Source organism: Pelodiscus sinensis, chromosome 20 (assembly GCF_052426305.1).
Source record: "Pelodiscus sinensis isolate ZL-2025 chromosome 20, ASM5242630v1, whole genome shotgun sequence".
Lineage (NCBI taxonomy): Eukaryota > Metazoa > Chordata > Testudines > Trionychidae > Pelodiscus > Pelodiscus sinensis.
Genome location: NC_143071.1, coordinates 5004733 through 5026237, shown reverse-complemented (window position 1 = coordinate 5026237; position 21505 = coordinate 5004733). Strand labels below are relative to the sequence as shown.

At 46.8% G+C, this 21505-nt stretch overlaps 1 long non-coding RNA gene across 1 annotated transcript in view; it reads right to left on the bottom strand.

Moving 5' to 3' along the window:
- Positions 1 to 13777: 13777 nt before the first annotated feature.
- LOC112544943 (uncharacterized) overlaps positions 13778 to 21505 on the bottom strand; it is a 197569-nt gene continuing 189841 nt past the window's right edge. Inside the window, exon 5 of the long non-coding RNA XR_012896921.2 lies at positions 13778 to 14368. This is a non-coding gene — a long non-coding RNA (uncharacterized LOC112544943). The remainder of the gene's footprint in view (positions 14369 to 21505) is intronic.

The following is a 21505-nucleotide window of genomic DNA, read 5'->3' as shown; positions in this document are numbered from 1 at the left end:
CTGCCACAACCCGCCTCAGGCCACTCCTAACACGTTTTTCGCAATAGCACAATTTTTTTTTTAGGGAACATTTTTTGAATTACACGACCATCCCTGGAATAACACGATTTCCCCAGCCGGCCCGTTGCCAGCAGCGGTGCGGGGCTTCCCCGCCTCCCTGCAAAGCGGCAGAGGGTTCGCCGCTCGCTGCACCATTCCCTGCTGACTCCCCCTTGCCAGACGCCTTGCCCCCCTCTCCTCTGCACCCTCTTGCAGGCCAGCAGCTGGGTTTCCCCAGCTGGCCCATCACTGGGGCTGCGCGAGGCTTCCCCCATCTCCCTGCAAAGCGGCAGAGGGTCCGCCACTCGCCACACTGTTTCCACGGCAGACCAGTCACAGGCGCATACTCCCAACCCAATCCCTGTCCTCCCCTTCCTTTCCCCAGAGCCAAACACCTCCCCTCCTTGCTGTAACCCAGCCCTCTGTCTCCCCCAACCTTATGTCCCGGTCTCAACAGACCCCACCACTTGAAACACAACCCCCACCTTTTCCATTATTTTCAATGGGAAAATTGACCCCGCATAACACATTTTCACATAACACAATCATTTTCTGAAACATATCTCTAGTGTTAAATGAGGAATTACTGTACTCAACAGCCTGGGTGATTTTCTTTGTATTCGCTGCCCATTCATCTCCTAAACTGGGGATGGAATACACCCACACCCAGGCTATGTCTCGACTGCAGGCTTTTTGCACAAGAAGCTTTTGTCGGAAGAGATCTTCTGCAAAAACTGCTTGCACAAGAGCACGTCCACACTGCAAAAGTGCATCGAAAAAGGCAATGCGTTTTTGCGAAAGAGAGTGTCCAGACTGCATGGACGCTCTCAAAGGTAAGCACTGATTGGTACGCACAGAATGGCCACCAGTGCTTTTTCCTCTGTCCTCTTTTTGTGCAAACCTCCCCCCCCTTGCCCGTCCACACACGCCTTTTTGCAAAAGAACTCTCTTGCCAATATAGACACAGCCTAGGTATGTGGGTTACAGATGTGCTACCTTGGATTTAGAGCCACAGGAAGCACTGGGGAGTAATTACTCTGCGGCGTAATTATTTCAAAATAGCACCAGAGCGTCCATGCTATCGTTATTTCGAAATAACTATTTTGGAACCAGCATTACTCCTGATGCAAAGCAGGAGTGCAGGTTTTGAATTAAGCGAGCCGATGATTTGAAGTAACAGGCTTGGTCGTGTGGATGCTTTGCTTATAAATTCGACCTAACGGGAGTTGTTACGAAATAAAGTTCTAGTGTGGACCAGGGCTCACAAAGCAAAACGTTTCACATTGAACGCTGCTGCAGTGCCTTGTGGGAGTTGTAGTTGGCCTCCAATGGGCACCTCATGTGCCCGGTCTTCTCTCCAGCCTGGCCCCATGGTATGGCTCCATAGTGAGGGGAGATATTCACATCGCAGGAGTCACTGGTCTTGATGACTCATGGGAGAAGTAGAGAGACAAGGCGGGTGAGGGAATAGCTTTTATCGGACCCAAAGTTTCTCTTGCTCATGAATAGAAGTGGGTCCAATAAAAGATATTACCTCACCCAACTTGCCTCTAATATCATGGAACCCTCTCCGCCACAGCTACTTGGCACAGATGGGAGACGTAGTCTAACAGGGCAGTTTCGTCCATAGAGGACAATGAGAACATGAGGACAGCAGACTACAACTCCCAGGAGGCACTGGGGGCAGTATAGGCGAGTCAATATATTTTAGCATTTGGAGGAAATATTTTGATATTTAGTCTACATTTTTTTAAAAAAAAAGTCTTTTTTTTTTCCCCAAAGAATCAAAATGTTCATTTGGCAAGAGGACACCTAGCGAAATCCCATTTTAACCAATAATTGAGACGCCAGAATTTTTCTTAGCACACCGCAGGCCAAGTAGCATTTTAACACATTGCCAATAAAGAAACAGCAGCCTTCTGCCATACATGGCTGGTATATTTTTCCTTTGGAAGTTGGCCACCCTAAGCACACACAGAGCTCTGTGTGAGCCAACCTTACCTTCCAAGAAACTCCAGAGGAGAAAAACGCAATGTGACTTGGATGGATTTTGTATGGGGGGAAGGGGTGAAATGGGCTGGGGCAGGCCTGCTGGGGTGGCGGGGGGGGGGGGCGGAGGAAGGGAAGGAAGGGAGGCCCAGTTTTGAACTAGGTTCCTTTTTCTATTTTATTTAGATTAGGTTCTGCTCAGCAGGGTGATTTCTTAATTAGACCAGCCCAGTCTTACAGGCCTGTCGCCCTTGCCCCCTGCTCTGCCTTCTAAGGTTTCACGAGGGAAGTTGTCATGCCTTATTTCCTGAGTCCTAATATTTGAGCAGTGTGCGGTGATTTCAATGGGAGGAAAAGACATGTAATTTAATCATCTTTATTAGATTTTAGGTGAGGGAGGGGGCGGGGGAGTGGGAATTGTCTTTGGACTTTCTCTTCTCCTTCTAGTGGTCAGAGAGGAGATTTCATGGGTCCCTTGAAAAGAAAAAAAGGGGGGGGGGGCGCTGGAAACGTAAAGACTATTTAGTGAAGGATTCTCTGTCCCAAGTTCAGGTTGAATATGAGCTAATAACTAACAGCCCTTATCTCTGTCTCTGGAGAACGAAGATTTGTCTAAAATAAAGGTGAGGCGCAGACAAACATAACTAAGGGTACGTCCACACTGCGGGCTAAAGTCAAATTACAATATGCAACTTCCGCTACGTTAATTGCGCCGCTGAAGTCGAAGTACCTTAACTCAGCTTTTGGCGCTGTCTGCGCAGTAGGAAGTCGAAGGAAGAGCACTCTGCCTTGGACTTCCCTTCCTCCTCAAGACATGAGAGTTACAGAAGTCAGAGTAAGAAGCCCATTCTTTCGAAATTGTTTCGAAATAACAGGCTGGCTACGTCGACGCGCGCGCTGTGATTTCGAAATAACGGGAGTTACGTTGAAATACGCATGCAGCGTAGACGTCGCCTAAGACAGAATGAGTGATTTTTGCTGCACCAGACCTTGGAATTTTGCAAATTTTAGCAGCTTTCCAGAACAGGAGGGAAGGGCAGAAATCAGTTTTCCCATGGAGTAGGCCACTTTGCCTCCTGTCAAGGGAGTTTTAAAACTGTCACATTATGGAAGCTAAGGTTGTTTGCTTGGCAGCTACAAAAAAAAAAAATTAATAAGGCAACACACAGTCCAAAGGGCAATGTTCTTTGTTTTTTTGGTGTGGGTGTGTGTTGGGTCAGGGGGTACTTTGAACCCAAAACCCAAACCAAAACTCAGAGAGCAAGAACCCCACAATGGTGAGAAATAAAAAAGGAGGTGGAAGTGAATGCCGGTGAACTGAAACACCGAATGGCATACCACAGCCATGGAATAGACTAACACATTTATTAGGGCATAAACTTTCGTGAGATCCCACTCTCTTCCTCAGACACTCCAAGAGAACCGATCGATGGTACTTGAACCGTCTCTTCTAGCACCTGAGGAAGTGCATGGATTCTTACGAAAGTTTATGCCTTAGTAAATGCGCTCGTTTTTTCAGGTGCTACCGGACTCCTGGATGTTCTAATCTGTGTGGTTTTTTGGGGACAGAGATGCAGCAGTTTGGAGGCAGATCTCTCCGGCGAGCTGTGTGTGCAATTAAAGCTGTAGAACTTTGGCAGAATGGGAAGGCGAAGGAGGAGGCAGTCAGTGCATCCTGATGCAGTCACAAGCAAAAAAAGGTGTGGAGGTCACTTCCTCAAAGACACTGGTCTGCGTCAGTAAACCTCCGGAAAGGCACCAGGGACAAGCTTTGTGCAGGAGTGACTCTGGACCAGGAATAGCCGGGGTCATGCAGATCAAGGCTAAGGTGCTTTGGCAGAGACGTGTGTGTCCCCCATGGGACTGGGAGAGTGCAATGTGGCTGAGGCAAGGGAACAGGGCTTCGTGGGCCTCCCAAAGCTAGTGGAGTAGGAGATGATTCCCACCAGGAAGTGTTCCCTGTAAGCTGAGCAAGAAATTTGGGTGCCACCTAGCTGATTAGTAGAGAGCCCACAACTGCCCATAACTGGCAGCATGTGTTTGTAGGGGTGGTGCACATTCACACATGCCTTGGTGCACATAACAAAATTTATTCTGCACACAAATAGAAAAATCTTGCGGGAATGTTGCTGCCAGGTTTGGGATAGATGGGCAGTACAGTGTGGCGCACCTTATACAAATCCTGTTGAGGAAGGGCCTGCTTTTAAAAAGTCCTGCTGAGAACCTGTCCTCCACCCCTTCTTTGTCTCTGTCTTTCTCATGCAGATGCCCAGGAGACAGACACCATAACACAGAAACACTTTAGACTGAAACATCTCCTCAAACGATACAGCCGTCACCAAACAACCTGGCGGTGGAACAGACCAGGTACCCAGCAGAACTCTGCAAAGGGATCCCCTACATATACATATACATATACATATACATATACATATACATATACATATACATATACATATACATATACAGTGCTTTTTTTGTACTAGATCTTCAAAAAATTTGTTGAGCAAAAAAACAAAAAAGCTCCAAGAGTAACCAGAGAGACCTGGGAGGTTAGGGCCGAAAGCCAAAATGCAGTCACGGCCCCTTTAATTGCCACATGTCCCAAGCGGGCTTCCGTGCTCCCAGGCCCAGCTGCGAGCTGTGCCGGGGGAAAGCAGCGAGTGCTCCCACAAAAGGGTGCCATACCAGTGCAATCGTCACAAAAAAAGCACTGCATATACATATACATCTGAGCAGACTGAGGGGCGGAAAGGTGAGTCACGTACATAATGCCATACCTATAATCTGTGTGGAGAGGTAGCTGTGTGAGTTTGTTTCAGCAAAAACAAGGAGCCCAGTGGCACTTGAAACATATTCATTAGGGCATAAACTTCCGAGAGATACCACTCACTTCCGCAGACCCTCCGAGAGGCCCGATCAGTGATGCTTGAACTGTCTCTTCTAGCACCTGAGGAAGTGCATGGATTCTCACGAAAGTTTATGCCCTAGTACATGTGTTTGTTTTTCGGGTGCCACCGGACTCCTGGGTGTTCTAATCTGTCTGGGTTTTGGGGACAAAGCTGCAGCAGTTTGGAGGCTGGGTTCCGAGAAGCAGTTTGACTTGACAGAGGGACAAAGGGAATATAAATTAAAACCAGCATGTTCTCTCTTCCCCCCCCCCCATTTCCCCTCGACTCCAGAGATGCATAATTATTATTTATGAAGGGGGAAAAGAGAGGGCCCATATAGTCTCTGCAGCCGTCTTCTTACCTCCGACTGCAGACATGACACCAAAGAGGAAATGTTATTGGCTGCTGTCAAGCCAGTTTGAGAACATTATCCCTGCCCTCCTCCCTTTCCTGAGCTGCAGGGGTAGGAAAGGAAAAGAAGGGAGCGAGGAAGGTCGCCTGACGCTGCCCTAGGAAGGTAACAAACCCCATGCAAAAGCCCAGCTCATGCTCTCTAGAGTCATTATCACCACAGTCTGCAAAAGGTTAGGGAGGAAAGAGCTTTTCGGAAGTCTTTGCCTGCTAATTGATTGCGAGGGGTGGAAGGAAGGATGTATCAAAAAAAAAAGAAAGAAAAAAGAAAGAACCCCCTGCCATTTTTAATCCTTCTCCCCCCTGAAATGTACAATATTAGAAGGCAACAGGTTGTAGCTTGAACTGTAGCAGGGTAGAAAGGAAATCAGATAAAACAGGAGTGGGGTTTCCTTTCATCCTTACGGAGGAGCTAGAAAATATGTTCCCTGAAGCCTAGGAAGGATGAAATGTGCAGCAAAGAAAAGCACCAAGGCCAGATTGTGCCGGGTCCCTGCTTAACAATGATTCTCCGCTTCAGGGCCTTGATTTAGTAGCACTCAGGAAAGTCTATGGGCTTGTCCCAGGTCTGGCCCACAAGGCCTCCACGTGCTCTCACTAGGGCTGTGAGGTTCTAGCCTGACGTACCGGCCGACCAGCCCATGATCTGTTATGCTCTGGCAAGAGGAACAGGTGTGTTTCCAGAGGGAGGGGCTGCGTTTGGAAACCACAGCCCGCTGATCTATGCGTGCAAACAGGTGTCTGGTGCACACGTTTGGCACGTTTCATCCTCAGTGTGCACACGCATCGGGCTTCTGAAACTCCAAAGCCAGAGTGCTTTATGGACCAGGCTTCGGCTCTGAGGCGTGTCTGAGGTCTGCAGCTCTGGGCTTGGTTGCGATTTCATTTCAGAACATGCAGAGACCTGGGCCTTTCCCTGGGAACCTGCATCAGGGGATAAAACACAGCCCTACTTCCCCTCCTCCCCCTGTGGTCCGGGAGGTTTTGAAGAGGCAGGGAGAGATCTGAGGAGCGATGTCTCTTCCTGGTTCCAACCCCAAGAACCTGTTGAACAGCATACGTGAATGTGCAGGAGGTCCATGAAAATATCCCTGCTGACTGCAGCCAAAATCAAAAAAGCAAATAAAATGTGGGGAAACGTTAAGAAAGGGACAGAAAACAAGACAGAGATGAGCTTATTGCCTCTATAAATCCACAGGATGCCCCCATCTAGAATACTGCATGAAATGTGGTCTCCTCATCTCAAAAAAGATATCTCAGCATTGGAAAAAGTTCAGCAAAGGGTAACAAATGATTAGGGATATGGGATCATAAAATCATGGAATGCAGGCAGTCCCCGGGTTACGTACAAGATAGGGACTGTAGGTTTGTTCTTAAGCTGAATTTGTATGTAAGTCGGAACTGGTGCATATTGTAGGGGAAACTCTAGCCAAACATTTCTCCAGAGCTCAGTTTTATTCTTCCACACCTCACTTCCCTCAGTCCTTTATTCTCAATCTGAGGTGTCTGCTGAGAAAAGCCGCTCCGTGTCTCCCTGGTCTGCTGGGGAGAAGCAGCAAGTGCGGGGTTGCCTCACCCCGTTTGTAAGTAAGGATCCGATGTAAGTCGGATCCATGTAACCCGGGGACTGCTTGTACTAGAATTGGAAGAGACCTCGAGAGGTCATCGAGTCCAGTCCCCTGTCCTTACGGCAGTACTGTCTAAGTAAGGGCTTCCTTATGAAAGGAGATTAATAAGTCTTGGATTTTTCAGCTAAGGTAAGAGATGACTAACGGGGGATATAAGTGAGGTCTATAAAATCATAACTGGTATAGAGAAAGTGAATAAAGGAAAGTTATTTACTTCTTCCCATAACACAAGAACTAGAGGCCATCAAATGAACTTAACAGGTAGCAGGTTTAAAGCCAACAAAAGCCAACCTGTGGAACTCCTTGCCAGAGGATGTTGTGAAAGCCAAGACTATAACAAGATTCAAAAAGAGCTAGATAAATGTATGGAGGATAGGTCCATCAATGGTTATTATCCAGGATTAGCCAGGATGGTGTCGCTAGCCTCTGTCAGAAGCTGAGAAAGGGCAACAGAGGATGGACCCGGTTGATGATTACCTTTCTGTTCACTCCCGCTTGGGCTTCTGGCTTTGGCCACTAACAGAAGACAAAATAGTGGGCTAGATGGACCCATAAGGCCATTCTTATTTTCTTATGTCCGCCCAAGTGGCTGGAAAAGAAATGCTGCTACAAATTTGTCTCTTCTCTGGACCTGAAGCACATCAAAATGAAACAATTAATTAATTGTTTAATCCCCTTGAGTGACACCTAAGAATTTTATTCATGATGAATCGCTACTAGACTAACATTGCATCAGTTTCTTAACCAAACAAACAGCGCTGTTTTTCCTCTTTAGGTTCTCAGATAATTAATTCTTTGAAAAGAAAACAGACACTTCATACCATTCTCTCACCCACACGTTTCCTTAACCTTTTGATAAGATTTTTTTAGATGAAGAAGGAAATACATGCAAGAGATCAGCTGCTCTTAGCACACTTATGATTAGAGTCCTGCCTGGATACAAAATTTACATCGGCATCTGCATCTGTATCCGCAACAATGAGCCGCATTGACCTCCGCAGATGCAGACACCCACTGATATAACATGGATATCCGCGGATTTGCAGGGCTCTACTTATAACTACTTTAACTAGAAGATCTCAAAGCACGTTGCTTATGCTAATTAGTGGATCCTTCCAACAGTCTTGTGACATATATAACTATGAGGGAAGACTGAAAAAATTGGGCTTGTTTAGTTTAGAAAAGAGAAGACTGAGGCTACGTCGATACTGCAGCCTTCTTCCACAAAAGCTTATGCAAATGAAGCGTGGAGTAGAATATCGCCACACTTCATTTGCATAATTAATTAGCAACCATTTTTGCCCAAGAGGCTTTTGCGCAAGAAGGAGCTGTGTAGATGGCTCCTTTTTGGGCAAAAACCCACTCTTGCACAAGAGCCGTTCTTCCTAATTTTTTTAGGAAGAACGGCTCTTGCGCAAGAAGGGGTTTTTGCGCAAAAAGGAGTCATCTTCACAGCTCCTTTTAGCACAAAAGCCTCTTGTGCAAAAACAGCTGCTAATTAATTATGCAAATGAAGCATGGTGATATACTACTCGGCACCTCATTTGCATGCGCTTTTGCAGAAGAAGGCTGCAGTATCGACGTAGCCTGAGAGGGGACATGACAGCAGTTTTCAAGTACCTAAGAGAGTGAGTGGTACAAGGAGGAGGGAGAAAAATTGTTCTCCTTGGCCTCTGAGGTTAGGACAAGAAGCAATGGGCTTAAACTGCAGCAAGAGAGGTTGAGGTTGGACATTAGGAAAAAGTTCGTAACTGTCAGGGTGGTTAAACACTGGAATAAATTACCTAAAGAGTTGTGGAATCTCCATCTCTGGAGATATTTAAGAGCAGATTAGATAGACATCTATCAGGGATGGTCAAGACAGGGCTTGGTCCTGCTATGAGGGCAGGGGACTGGACTCAATGACCTCTTGAGGTCCCTTCCAGTTTTAGTGCTCTATGATTCTATGATCATCATTATTGTATAGAAAAGTGAACAAAGTGGTCAGAATCCAGGTGTCGAGTTACCTTGCTCTTACAACTGACCAACACACTCTGCTCGAGAAAACAGACTAAAAAGGTGAAGGCAAATATAAAATCAAACCCTCACTTTAAAAATGTGTCCTGCATAGAACCTGAATGTTCGGGGGGGGGGGGGGGGGGGGAGGAAGGATACAGTCCAAATTTTAACTTCCAGGCAAACATTTGAAAATTGACTTATAATGTACCCTTTCAGTTAGATTTTATATGAAGGTTTTACTTGAGGTTGTAATGAAGATGGAAAAATCTTAGGTTGCCATGGCTACTGGCACATTGCCTAACACACTCAAATCTTTTCCCCTAATAAAATAGATTTTAGAAACCCACCTATAAAAGGGGAAGAGTTAAAAATTCTATATATTTATGGAGGGGAAAGAATATTATTCAGTGTAAAGCAGCTTCTAAACAGCATTGCAGTGTAATCTTTTCAGGATTTTCTCCACATCACCCTACATCCATACTCCTGATGGACATGATTCTTTTGCTGATACCCGCAATACCACAAAACCACTAGACGTAAAACAGAAACACTAGCCAATGAGAATGGCTCTCTGCTATATCTAATCCCGCCTCCAGTTTTTGACAGTCACTGGGATCAAACATGTATGTGAGATATCCTACCACAGAGAAAGTTCTTTCCTCACTCACATTTGCTAGAGGTTGGCTCATGCTCTAAAGCAGGGCTGGACAAGATGGCGGCCTGGAGTCCGGATCCGGCCCCCCTCACATTTTGATCTGGCGTGTGGACTGCATCTGGCTGCTTTCTATTTATATCCCGCTGCCTGTGCCACCAAATTTCCAGAGGGTGACTCAGGCAGCAAGATCCTATTTACATGGCTCATGATCGCACTGTTACCCTGGCAGGAGCCAGAGTCTCGAGCCCTTTAAATAGCTGCAGAAAGCCGGGGGCTCCCTAGGTAGTGGTAGAGCCATGAGTCTCTGCTGTGTTTTCAAGTCAAAGCCTCTAGCTCCAGAGAACTCTGGGGGAGGCTAGTCCTCAGCCCCGCCCCTTTCACCCCAAACTCCGCCCCTTCCAGGGATGGAGCTGACCGGTGACCATGTACCAAAATTAATTAAGTGGCCCCCTCTGCGAAAATTATTGCCCACCCCTGCTCTGGAGCGAGAGGGCTTACATGCCCTTCAAAACTCTCACCTTTTAAACGTGTTTACTCTCGTAACTCTGGATGTTCTCGTTCTTATACATCCTGCTAATGTCTGAGCCTCCGCAAAGACCTCATAGCTAGTGGCAATGAGTTCCAAAGTTTAATTTGATTGCCATCCTTTTATTGGTTTTAAACGCTCTGTCATTCAGTTTCACTGAATGATGCGTCACTAGAGAGGCTACTGGGCTGTGGGACTGGGTATTTGCAGGCTCACCTGACGGCAACTGGTGCGTGTTAGACTCCCATCGGCTTTTGGAACAGGCCCTAAAAGGGCACTTCCAGTCAAGAGCAATATCTCGTGATCATTGCAAAGGGTTAAAACCAGAGGTTTGCTTCAGAACCATCCCATCTCCAAACAGGTCCTTGCTGTCCCTTGAACGCACTGCCCGGACAGGGAAGAAAGAACAAAACATATCAAGGGGAAATTGGGGGGGGAACCAGCTATTTAATTCAACTAAGCTTTGCAGATGCACAGCAGGTGAGTTTTTCCAAAGAGCCTGCATGGCTTAGGAGCATAAATCACAATGAAAGTTAATGGGACTTGTGCCCTTTAGTCACTTAGGTACTTTTGGAAATCTTGGCCTTTGCATCCTGCAGAGAGTGGGAAGGCAAGGGGGAGGAAGAAAATATTAGAGGATGCTGGTCCAACAAGTGTCACTAATGGGGTCATGTTTCTTGCAGAGGTAGGAGATGTGAGGGGTCGAAAATGCCTCGACAGTGATTCTCTAAGAAGCCCGAAAGGAAAAAGAAAGGAAAGAGGAAATGTGGTTAATTGAAAGCAACAAATCCCATTCGTTTCCTCTCAAAGTCTCCGTGGCTTCTGCTTTTTGCCCTCACATGCTGTACAGACGCCTCTGAACCACCCACGTTCAGCAGCTCCATCTAATCTGATTTCTGATTCTCATCTACATGAGAACATAAGAAAGGCCACACTGGGTCCAGCCAAAGGTCCAGCTAGCCCATTATTCTGTTTTCCAATGCCAGATGCCCAAGAGGGAGTGAACAGAGCAGGGAATCATCACGTGATCCCTCTCCTGTCATCCATTTCCAGCCTCTGTCAAATAGAGGTTAGGGACACCATTCCTACCCATTCTGGCTAATAGCCACTGATGGACCTATCTTCCATGAATGTATCTAGCTCTTTTTTGAACCTTGTTAAAATCCTGGCCTTCACAACATCCGCTGGCAAGGAGTTCCACAGGTTGACTGTGCATTGCATGAAGAAATACTTCCTTTTGTTTGCTTTAAACCTGCTACCTATTCATTTCATTTGGTGATCTCTAGTTCTTATGTTACAGGAACAAGTAAATAACTTTTACTTATCTACTTTCTCCACCCCAATCATGATTTTACAGACCTCTATCATATCTCTCCTTAGTCTCCTCTTTTCTAAGATGAAAAGTCCCAGTCTTTTTAATCTCTCCTCATATGGTGGGCATTCCAAATCCCTAATCATTTTTGTTGCCCTTTTCTGAACTTTTTTCAATGCCAAGAAATCTTTTTTGAGATGAGGAGACAACACCTGTACGCAGTATGTGGGTGTACCATGGAGGCAATAAGGGTCTGTCTACACTACCCCGCTAGTTCGAACTAGCGGGGTAATGTATGCATACCGCACTTGCTAATGAAGCCCGGGATTTGAATTTCCCGGGCTTCATTAGCATAAGCGGGGAGCCGCCATTTTTAAATCCCCGCTGCTTCGAACCCCGTGCAGCGCGGCTACACGGGGCTCGAACTAGGTAGTTCGGACTAGGTTCCTATTCCGAACTACCGTTACTCCTCGTGAAACGAGGTGTACCGGTAGTTCGGAATAGGCCCCCTAGTCCGAACTACCTAGTTCGAGCCCCGTGTAGCCGTGCTGCACGGGGTTCGAAGCAGCGGGGATTTAAAAATGGCGGCTCCCCGCTTATGCTAATGAAGCCCGGGAAATTCAAATCCCGGGCTTCATTAGCAAGTGCGGTATGCGTACATTACCCTCCTAGTTCGAACTAGGAGGGTAGTGTAGACATACCCTAAGATATTTTCTGGCTTGTTCTCTATCCCCCTTTCTTCCCTCCCCCCCACCATGAAAGGAATTTTTTTCTTAAAAGGTTGGTAGTTGTTATTTTCAGCCTCTTCTTTATCTTAAAAAGATCAGGAAGGTGAAGTTTGGCCAATCCTGGTTTTGTCTGGAGAACTCCCAGGAGGCCTCTGAGGTAGGCTTAGTCTAAACTTGAACGCAGCCACGGCAGCCTGTTAACGTGGTCAAATGGCCATGGTGAGAGCGCTGGGACAGTTCTTCCAGCATAGTAGGTAAACCACCTCAGTGCGTGGAGTAGCTAACAACACTGGGAACATGACTCTCAGCACTGTAGTCCGGTTTACACTGATGCTTCACAGCAGGGCGCGTTGTTCCATTCAGGGTGGAGTGCGGTGTTCTTTCACACACCCCTCAGCCAGAAAGATGCAGCACAGTAACATGTCTGTGTAGCCGTAGACTGACCTACCTCAAACCCTTAAATGAAATGGTGGTAGCACCACATCTTTAACATCTTTCTTCCAGCTGTTTGCAAGGTGTTTGAGTTAAATGGCTCTTAATACAATCAGGCAAGAAAATGTGAAGCCTGGACTGGGTTGGGCTACACATGAACCTAAAGTTACTCCCCTGATATTGCACCTTATGGCTACGTCTACACTGGCCCCTAAAAACGGAAAAGCGATGCAAAGCAGGTAAGTCAGCATAGGGAAATCCGTGGGGGATTTAAATATCCCCCGCGGATTTAAATAAACATGTCCGCCGCTTTTTTTCCGGCTTTTCCCCAAGCCGGAAAAAAAGCAGCGGACATGTTTATTTAAATCCGCGGGGGATATTTAAATCCCCCGTGGATTTCCCTATGCTGACTTACCTGCTTTGCATCGCTTTTCCGTTTTTAGGGGCCAGTGTAGACGTAGCCATTATGTGTATAACTCTAGGTATATAAACAACGAGAAGTCTTGTGGCACCTTCTAGACTAAGGGTACGTCTACACTTGCTCCCTAGTTCGAACTAGGGATGCAAATGTAGGCGACCGAAATTGCTAATGAAGCGGGGATTTAAATATCCCGCGCTTCATTAGCATGATCTCGCCGGCGCGTTATTCCTCTCAACAGCTGTTTCAAAGGTGAAAGTGCGCGCCGGGACGCATTAGTTCGAACCAAACCCCTTGGTTCGAACTAACCTTACTCCTCAAAAAATGAGGAGTAACGTTAGTTCAAACCAAGGGATTTGGTTCCAACTAACGCGTCCAGATGCGCACTTCCTGGTTCGAATCAGCTGTGATTCGAACTAGCGTGCCGGCGAGATAATGCTAATGAAGTGCGGGATATTTAAATCCCTTCTTCATTCGCAATTTCGGTCGCCTACATTTGCATCCCTACTTCGAACTAGGGAGCAAGTGTAGACATACCCTAACTGATTTATTGGATCATAAGCTTTCATGGGCCAAGACCCTCTTCATCAGATGCATGTCGTAGAAATTCCAGAGGCAGGTATAAATACACAAACATATTAAAAGAAAGGAGTACCAATCTACGTATATAATCACCTCACTGGGTTTTTTTAAAACATACTTGTCGGAGCAAGTGGAAAATTGCTGCAGTTTGAGGGAAATACGGCCAGACCTGAAAAGCAAAGCAAACAATATAGATTTTTACCTATTAATAATATCCGATAGATTATTTCAAAGGTGATTTTAACTTCAGTGGACTGCAAATTTTTCAGGGACATTTGGATTTTAAGACCAAAATCCCGAATCCTAACATGCCTGAAAAGTTTGCATCCATTTCCATACTCCACTTTGGGCCCATGTTAGCGGGTAATACAGGAGTCGAGATGAGAGACAACGCTATAATCCAGAAAACTTTTCTTCCTCCGAGCCAAAAGTGGACTCTAGTAATCTAGAAGACCTTGCCAAGTTTCTAAAGCGTCATTAACACAGATTTCACCCTTGAAGGATTCTTGTTATCTCTCTTTATTCTTTATTATTATTACCACAGTAGGTTGTATTTCACATGCCATAACAGACTCCCGGGTTACGCACGGGAGAGAGAGCCGCAGAAGGACAGACACATCCACCGGATTGAAATGTCAGGCCAGTTGATTGCTGGGTCTGAATCCGGTATTCCGGGGTCTCAGAAGACGGGACTTCCGTGAGTGTGATGGGACAGACGCAGTCTCAGGGATGTCACAGGCAGCATTTCCAGGTTGAAGCCTGAAAGAGAGGCCATAACTGTAGAAGTAGCCAGTCAGAGCCCGGGGCTCTCCCTCCCGGCTGATTTTCACACCAAAGACAGATCAAGTGCATTCAGAATTTACACCCCACCCGTCGAGGACCCAGCGGGAGGCGCTCGCTGCTGTCGTGCGGTTCGGAGGGCGGCCGGGATGCCGGCACACCTGGGTCCTTTCCCCAGCAGATTTGCCAGTGGTTCAGAACGTGTCAGTACGGTGAGGTGCTGCCCTTTTCTCCACTTCATATGCACGGGGACAGCAAAGTATCTGATTTGCCCCATAGGAAAATCTTAAAGCAAGAAACGGACAAACCCCATCTCACCCCACCTGGGGGTCTCTACACCAGAGGTGGGGAACCTCAGGCCCGGGGGCCAGAAGCAGCCCTTAGCTTGCCTGGATCCAGCCCCTGAGGCTCAGGGGTCCCTCCCTCCCCAGGACCGGGGAGCCTGAGCTGGTGTTCCAGCCCCCTTGCTGCCCCACTGCAGAGGTGGAGCACACAAAATCTACTCTCCTGGGCCCCCGTAGGCTGTGTTGAGCGAGGGGAATGTGGGGAGTGTCTTTCTCCTCAGTTGGGGGCTACGTCCGTTTTTTTGCTGCTTTGGTTTTGGGGGGATTGCTTCTCACTTGTGTGCGACTGATTTTTCTGTGGGCCAGCAGCCCCCAACCCCAAAAAAGGTCCCCCCCTCCTGCTCTGCACACTCACACGCCCCGCTTGCTCTCCCAAATAACCTTGGCAGCCTTCTACTTGCGCCAAAGATCCCCAGACGGCCGGGCAGTCCAGTCCCAGCCATTTCAGTTTCTTCTCCGGCCGTAAAACCATTTCACTCTATCCCAGCTGAAGCATTAACACTCTGGTTTCAGTTTCTTTTATGACAGCCTAAGGCTACTGCTAATTAGGGCCCCCCCCAGTCACCCTGCCCCCCTCAGTAGCAACTCCCTGAACTGTCTTATAGTACGACCCAGACACATAACTCTCCTGTTCTCTGATGAAAAAATATAAAATAATAATAAACACGCCATAGAAAAGATTATTGGAGGTATTTGCCAACAGAAAATGGCTAGGGGCCAATCTCTGTTCCCACCACCCCTCTCTCCTCACCAAGTATCAACGGCCTCCCCCGAGCAGTTTCAACCACCGTCATTTCTTAAAGTGAAAGACCCACAATTTGGGGCATGCTAGGAATGGCCATACTTCTGTTGTTTCGGGCTACCGTATCTCTTCTTAGTCCTTTCAGTTACAGAGGGGAATAGATACGTTAATTGACCTGGGCTCAGAAGACCTTGTCTTCACTACCTGCCTCAGCCAGACTCTTCCGGTATGACTTTGGACCAGTCACATGACTGACCCCGTGCCTCAGTTTCCCATGCCTAAAATGGGGCTGGTGCATTTGTACCTGGCCAGAGCTATAAAGCTGACCAAATTCTTTATTATTCCTATCTCCCCAGCATGAAGATGCCGAATCTTATATGTGCCAGCAATGAGTAAAAGACAGGTGTAATGCATTGACTGCAGCTGACAGCTACGTTAACTGCTGGCATTTGCATGAGATGTTATTATAATGTATCCAGTGTGCAGTGCATATGCAATTGTAATGCTTTATCACCAGCGAGCAGCTCCAAACATACACCATGGTTCTGCCCCCAAAGAGCATACAAGCAGAATATATTTTAACTAGGAGCATAACAACAGCGTACTGCTTCACTTTCCAAACACAAAATGTTCAATCAGATACTATGTTAAAAGAAATTCCTTTTCAACAGCTTCTGACTGGTTTTTAGTATAGCTGCTTGGAAAATTTCCCCCAAATATTTTTTCAGGGATATAACTATATTTCCTCCCCCCAACTGTATTTTTTCACTATCAAAATTTTCTCCATTCTCTTGCTCAGAACAGCCATTTTAGAGAGGTTTCTCTCTTTTCAGCAGGTTGCAGGTCCAGATTTTTAACAACTATAACTTATCTCACATGTAATTCCATACACATTTTGTTGCAGGGACTCCAAAGTCTTTTGGCATCAGACCATTAATTCATGAAGATTTTCATCATTGTCCCATACTCAGTACTATCCTTATACCAAGGGGGAAACTGAGGCATGGGGCAAATTAAGTGTCTTGCCCAGTTAAGATTGAAAAGCAGGCCTATAGTACTGGCAGGAATGGAAACTGGGGATTTTGTTTCCAATGACTGTGTGTTAACCACTAGACAATGCTTGTGTATCTGGACATATTAACCCTTCTATTTCTCATATGGAGACATATCCTCCCAATCTTTATAAACTGACTTCATTCTGCTCTTAGGGAATTGGTGAAGCAAAAACAAAGTTCCTGGTGGTGTGAACAGCTCTTCAAATTTGTTTCCACTTGAAGCCCTGCATGCTCGATACACACTCAAACACATGCACACCAATATGTTCATCAAACCACTAGCACGGACTCAACAGAATTCTATCATGAACCACACAAACATTATTAGATGAGATCACTACGCAAATGCTATTATACATATATACACATTGTATGTTTGTTCCCTCCTTTGCATCTACGTCAATATCGCAGACACGCACATACATACAAGCTGTGCATTATGGTCGTAGATAATACTTTGCTCGTTTCTTTCATGAATGTATTGAGTCTTAGCCAGGCTTCTTGAAAGAAATCAAAACATTAAGAGAAAATTGAGAGGGGGTAAAAAAAACCACTAAGGACATGAAAGCATAAGGTAATAACCTGGGAAACACTCAGCCCAATAAACATCTCTCAGCCATGGCCTATTTTGACTCAATTCACAGAAGCTGAGTTTCAACAGTTTTTAGCCAATCACATTGGGCGTGGATGTGTGTGGGGGGGGAGGAAGGTGGATCCTGGGTCCTTTGTTGCTAAGAGCACTCGAGGCTAATTATTCGCCTTACCTTTCAGTCCTGTAAGCCCTCCACACATCCTGGTTTGATTCCTTTTTCACTGATCCTGAAGGCAGCTGATGGGGGGAGAAGGGTGGTAAGGAGCGGGCGCAAGAGTTTGCCACTCTAGATCCAGGCCAGGAGGAGGAGAAAGGAATGTTATTATGATATATTGCCAGCGGGGAGCCATTCCGTAATCAGAATCCTCACTTTCATCCTCTTCGTTACGTTGTAGTTTGGTACCCGAGCGGCACGTGACGAGCTATCTAGTCTCTCTGGAATAGCATGACAGCATCATAGAGACCGTGTTCTCGTTCTTTCAAAGGCAGACTCAGGGAAGCCATCTTGTTGCAGCTGCGGAATTCAGACCCAGCCTCGCCTTCAACAGAGAGAGCCAGACAAGCGTCGCCGTGAGGTGCAGGGACAGCCTTTTCCACGGGGCAGCTTCTTAACTAACATGTGGCTTTAGATATTTCAGACAAGGACACGTTACCCAAATCCCAGCTCCCAGTAAAGAGCCACCTTGACCAACCTAACCCACCCCGATTGCTCTGTCCAACATCCCGTTTCCAGTTGCTTTTCTGGGCTGGAAACCAGAAAGCGCCGCTAACCCAGCAGTGGGAGACGTACCCCGAGCTAAGAGAGGGCAGCCGGGTCCCCAGCCAGTCTCCATGGCTTCAAGCAGGGACCGCGGTCGGTGAGCAGCTTGGGTGGCTGCTGGCAGCAATGAAATGCGGCAGCCGCGTCCACCCAATCGGATCTTTTATAGGGCTTTGTTTATTAGCCGAGTGCCCTTATTTCATAAGGCAGCGCTAGCCTGGGAAGGATGAAGATGATGACTGTGAGCGGGAGAACAAGGGCACCTTTTCTTCAGCCTCTTTCAGAGCGGCAGACATGGACAAACAGCCTCCCAATTGTTCTCTCAAATATCACCATTCTAGGTAGGCCGCGGCGCCGGCGAAACCCGGCTCGTGGTGGGGTTTTTTTTCCTTCCCTCCCCCGCCTTTAAAAAAAAAATAACCGTATTCGCCTTTAACTATCACCAAAGGAATTCGGCCATCCGGGGGACGTTTTTTTCCTCTTGTAGGCCTCCCCGCCCCCACCCTTTTCTTTTTCTTCCCCTCCCTCCTTCACGCCGCTCGAACAATCTGCCTCTGTTCTGGGCACATTCTTGTGGCCTATTCTTTGGGTTGCTCACGCAGGGTTCACTTTTGGCGGACGGGGAAAGGGGGGGTGGGGGTAACACAAGTTCTGCATTCAGGTAGGGGAGGGCAGGAAAGTGAATCTAAGGTAGCTGGGGATTGTTGTGCCATCAGCTTAATACCTGAGCAGGGGAAACAAAGAGCCTTTAGAGAACATGCATCTCGGCTGTGACCCTCCCCCGCCCCCACCCGAAGGAACGCAAAAGATAACAAGGACTGAAAGAAATGGCACCGACATAATTAAAGCTCTCCAAGCAATTTCGGGGGGTATTAGATATGATGATAGAGAATCAAGACGTTAATAGTATTCCTGGTATTATTAACGATCCACCAGTCTGAAGGGACAGGTGTTTTGTGAAAAGACGACAACAAAATGACTCCTCTGCAGAGCTTCTCAAAGCAGGGCTCATGCTCCCAGGCCAGGAGGAGCACCCGGTCATTCCTAGATTGAGCCAAAATATGTAGGGAACGAGGTGTCTAGTGAGGCCGCATCCGGAGTACTGCGTCCAATTCTGGGCCCCCCACTACAGAAAGGATGTGGACACACTGGAGAAAGTCCAGCGGAGGACAACCAAAATGATGAGGGAGCTGGAGCACACGACTTACGAGGAGAGGCTGAGGGAACGGGGTGTGTTTAGTCTACAGAAGAGCAAGGGGAGATTGGAGAGCAGCCTTCAACTCCCTGAAGCGGGGTTCCAAAGAGGCTGGAGAGAGGCTGTTCTCAGTGGTGACGGATGGCAGAACGAGGTGCAATGGTCTCAAGTTGCAGAGGGGGAGGTCTAGGTTGGATATTAGGAAAAATTATTTTACAAAGAAGTGGTAAAGCCCTGGAATGGGTTCCTTAGGGAGGTGGAATGGGTTCCCGCAGGCCATGTTTTGAGTAGCCCTGATCTAGATGGTGCTTGGTTCTGCCGTGAGGGCAGGGGACTGGACTCAATGACCTCCCGAGGTTCCTTCCAGCTCTAGGGTTCTATGATCCTACGACACAATCTCTGTACAATGTGTATGGTAACGTCTGGAGGCTTCCTTACGCAACAGCCCTGGTATCCAAGGCTGTGATATGCCAAGTCAGGGATGGTACTTGGTCCTGCTGTGAAGGCAGGGGACTGGACTTTGATGACCTTTCAAGGTCCCTTCCAGTTCTAGGAGATAGGCAATCTCCATTAATTTAATTTATTTATTTAAGTGGACTTAGAAGCATGATGAATGAGAAACATTCGCTGCTTTGGGAGTGTTATCCCCTGGTGGGTATCGTGTCCATCTGAAATGATCCAAGCCAGAGCAGAATGGCTTTGGGACAAAACGAAACAAGCGCAGGAGAGTAACAACACGGCCTATCCTTTTGCTCAAGTGAAAGGACGAATGAAGTCCGGAATCAAGCCATTCAACTCCTTATTAATCAGTGCCTCCATCAGTCCAATTTAATCTCAAACCAAGCTAGCAGCAAAAAGATCATCTACCTCTAGGTATCAACCCCCTCTACCTTCCTTTATATTCTGTAATGACGAGATGCCCTTGGATTGCATACCATTATAACAGGGTAGACACACGACCCTTAGAGCTGAGCACTGCCTGTGTCCCTCATTGAAACCACCTCTCCTGTGTGCTGTCAAACGCATTACAAGGTTTTTTCCCATAGGACCTGACCTTATTGGCTGGATCAGAGTTTAAAGGGATACCTCCATCTCTTTGGGAACTGCCTGTTGGCCACAGCATTCCTGGCCAAATGAAACTGTGCTCCGAGCCACTCACAAACCATCTGGCTACGTCTACACTGGCCCCTGTTCCGGAAGGGGCGTGTAAATTTCACCAGTCGTCGTAGGGAAATCCGCGGGGGATTTAAATATCCCCCGCGGCATTTAAATAAAAATGTCCGCCGCTTTTTTCCGGCTTTTAAAAAAGCCGGAAAAGAGCGCCTACACTGGCCCCGATCCTCCGGAAAAAGTGCCCTTTTCCGGAGGGTCTTATTCCTACTTTGAAGTAGGAATAAGACCCTCCGGGAAAGGGCACTTTTTCCGGAGGATCGGGGCCAGTGTAGGCGCTCTTTTCCGGCTTTTTTAAAAGCCGGAAAAAAGCGGCGGACATTTTTATTTAAATGCCGCGGGGGATATTTAAATCCCCCGCGGATTTCCCTACGACGACTGGTGAAATTTACACGCCCCTTCCGGAACAGGGGCCAGTGTAGACGTAGCCTCTGTGATTTTGTTTAGTGATTAAACAAATCTCAGCTTGAACATGGGCTTTTCTGCAAGTATCTCCTAGCTCTTGCAATTGTATCAGAAGCCTCATGGTTGTATCTTGGCCTTAACGCCCCTGTCGATGGAATTGGATAGGACGAGACTCTTTGTTTTCCATTTGAAAGAAAACAAGAAGATTGCTAGCCCTCTGGATCTCAGAGAAAAGCTTGAAAGCATGAAGCAAATGCAGCCTAAAGGCAAAGAAAAATAACCCAACGTGTATTCTATCTTTTTTAATCATGATTTTAAGTGAATCTCATGCATTGATGGAGGGTGAAAAGAGATTAAATAGGATGGGACTTTTCAGCTTAGAAAAGAGGAAACTCGGGGGGAGGGGATATGATCCAGGTATAAACGAGCGCAGGAGAGTAACGACACGGGTGTGGAGAAAGTTAATATGGAAAAGTGATTTACTTATTCCCATAACATAAGAACTAGGGGTTACCAAATGAAATGAATAAGTAGCACATTTAAAACAAACCAAAGAAAGCTTTTGTTCACGCAATGCACAGTCAACATGTGGAACTCCTTGCCAGAGGATGCTGTGAATACCAGAATGTTAACAAAAAAGGAGTTGTGAACAATGTGACGTGAAGTGAAATCCTACTTAGAATTGACCAAAATGTTTGGAAATAGTTTTCATCCTTATTCACCCAGCTCCCCAGCTACTAAAAGCCAAAAGCCATGCTGTTCCAGTTGCATAATGTAATTAATAGTCATTTAAGCTTACACTGTGATGCAAGAAAACTTGAGGTACTTTCTGCTCCAATTTCAGCTCTTCCTA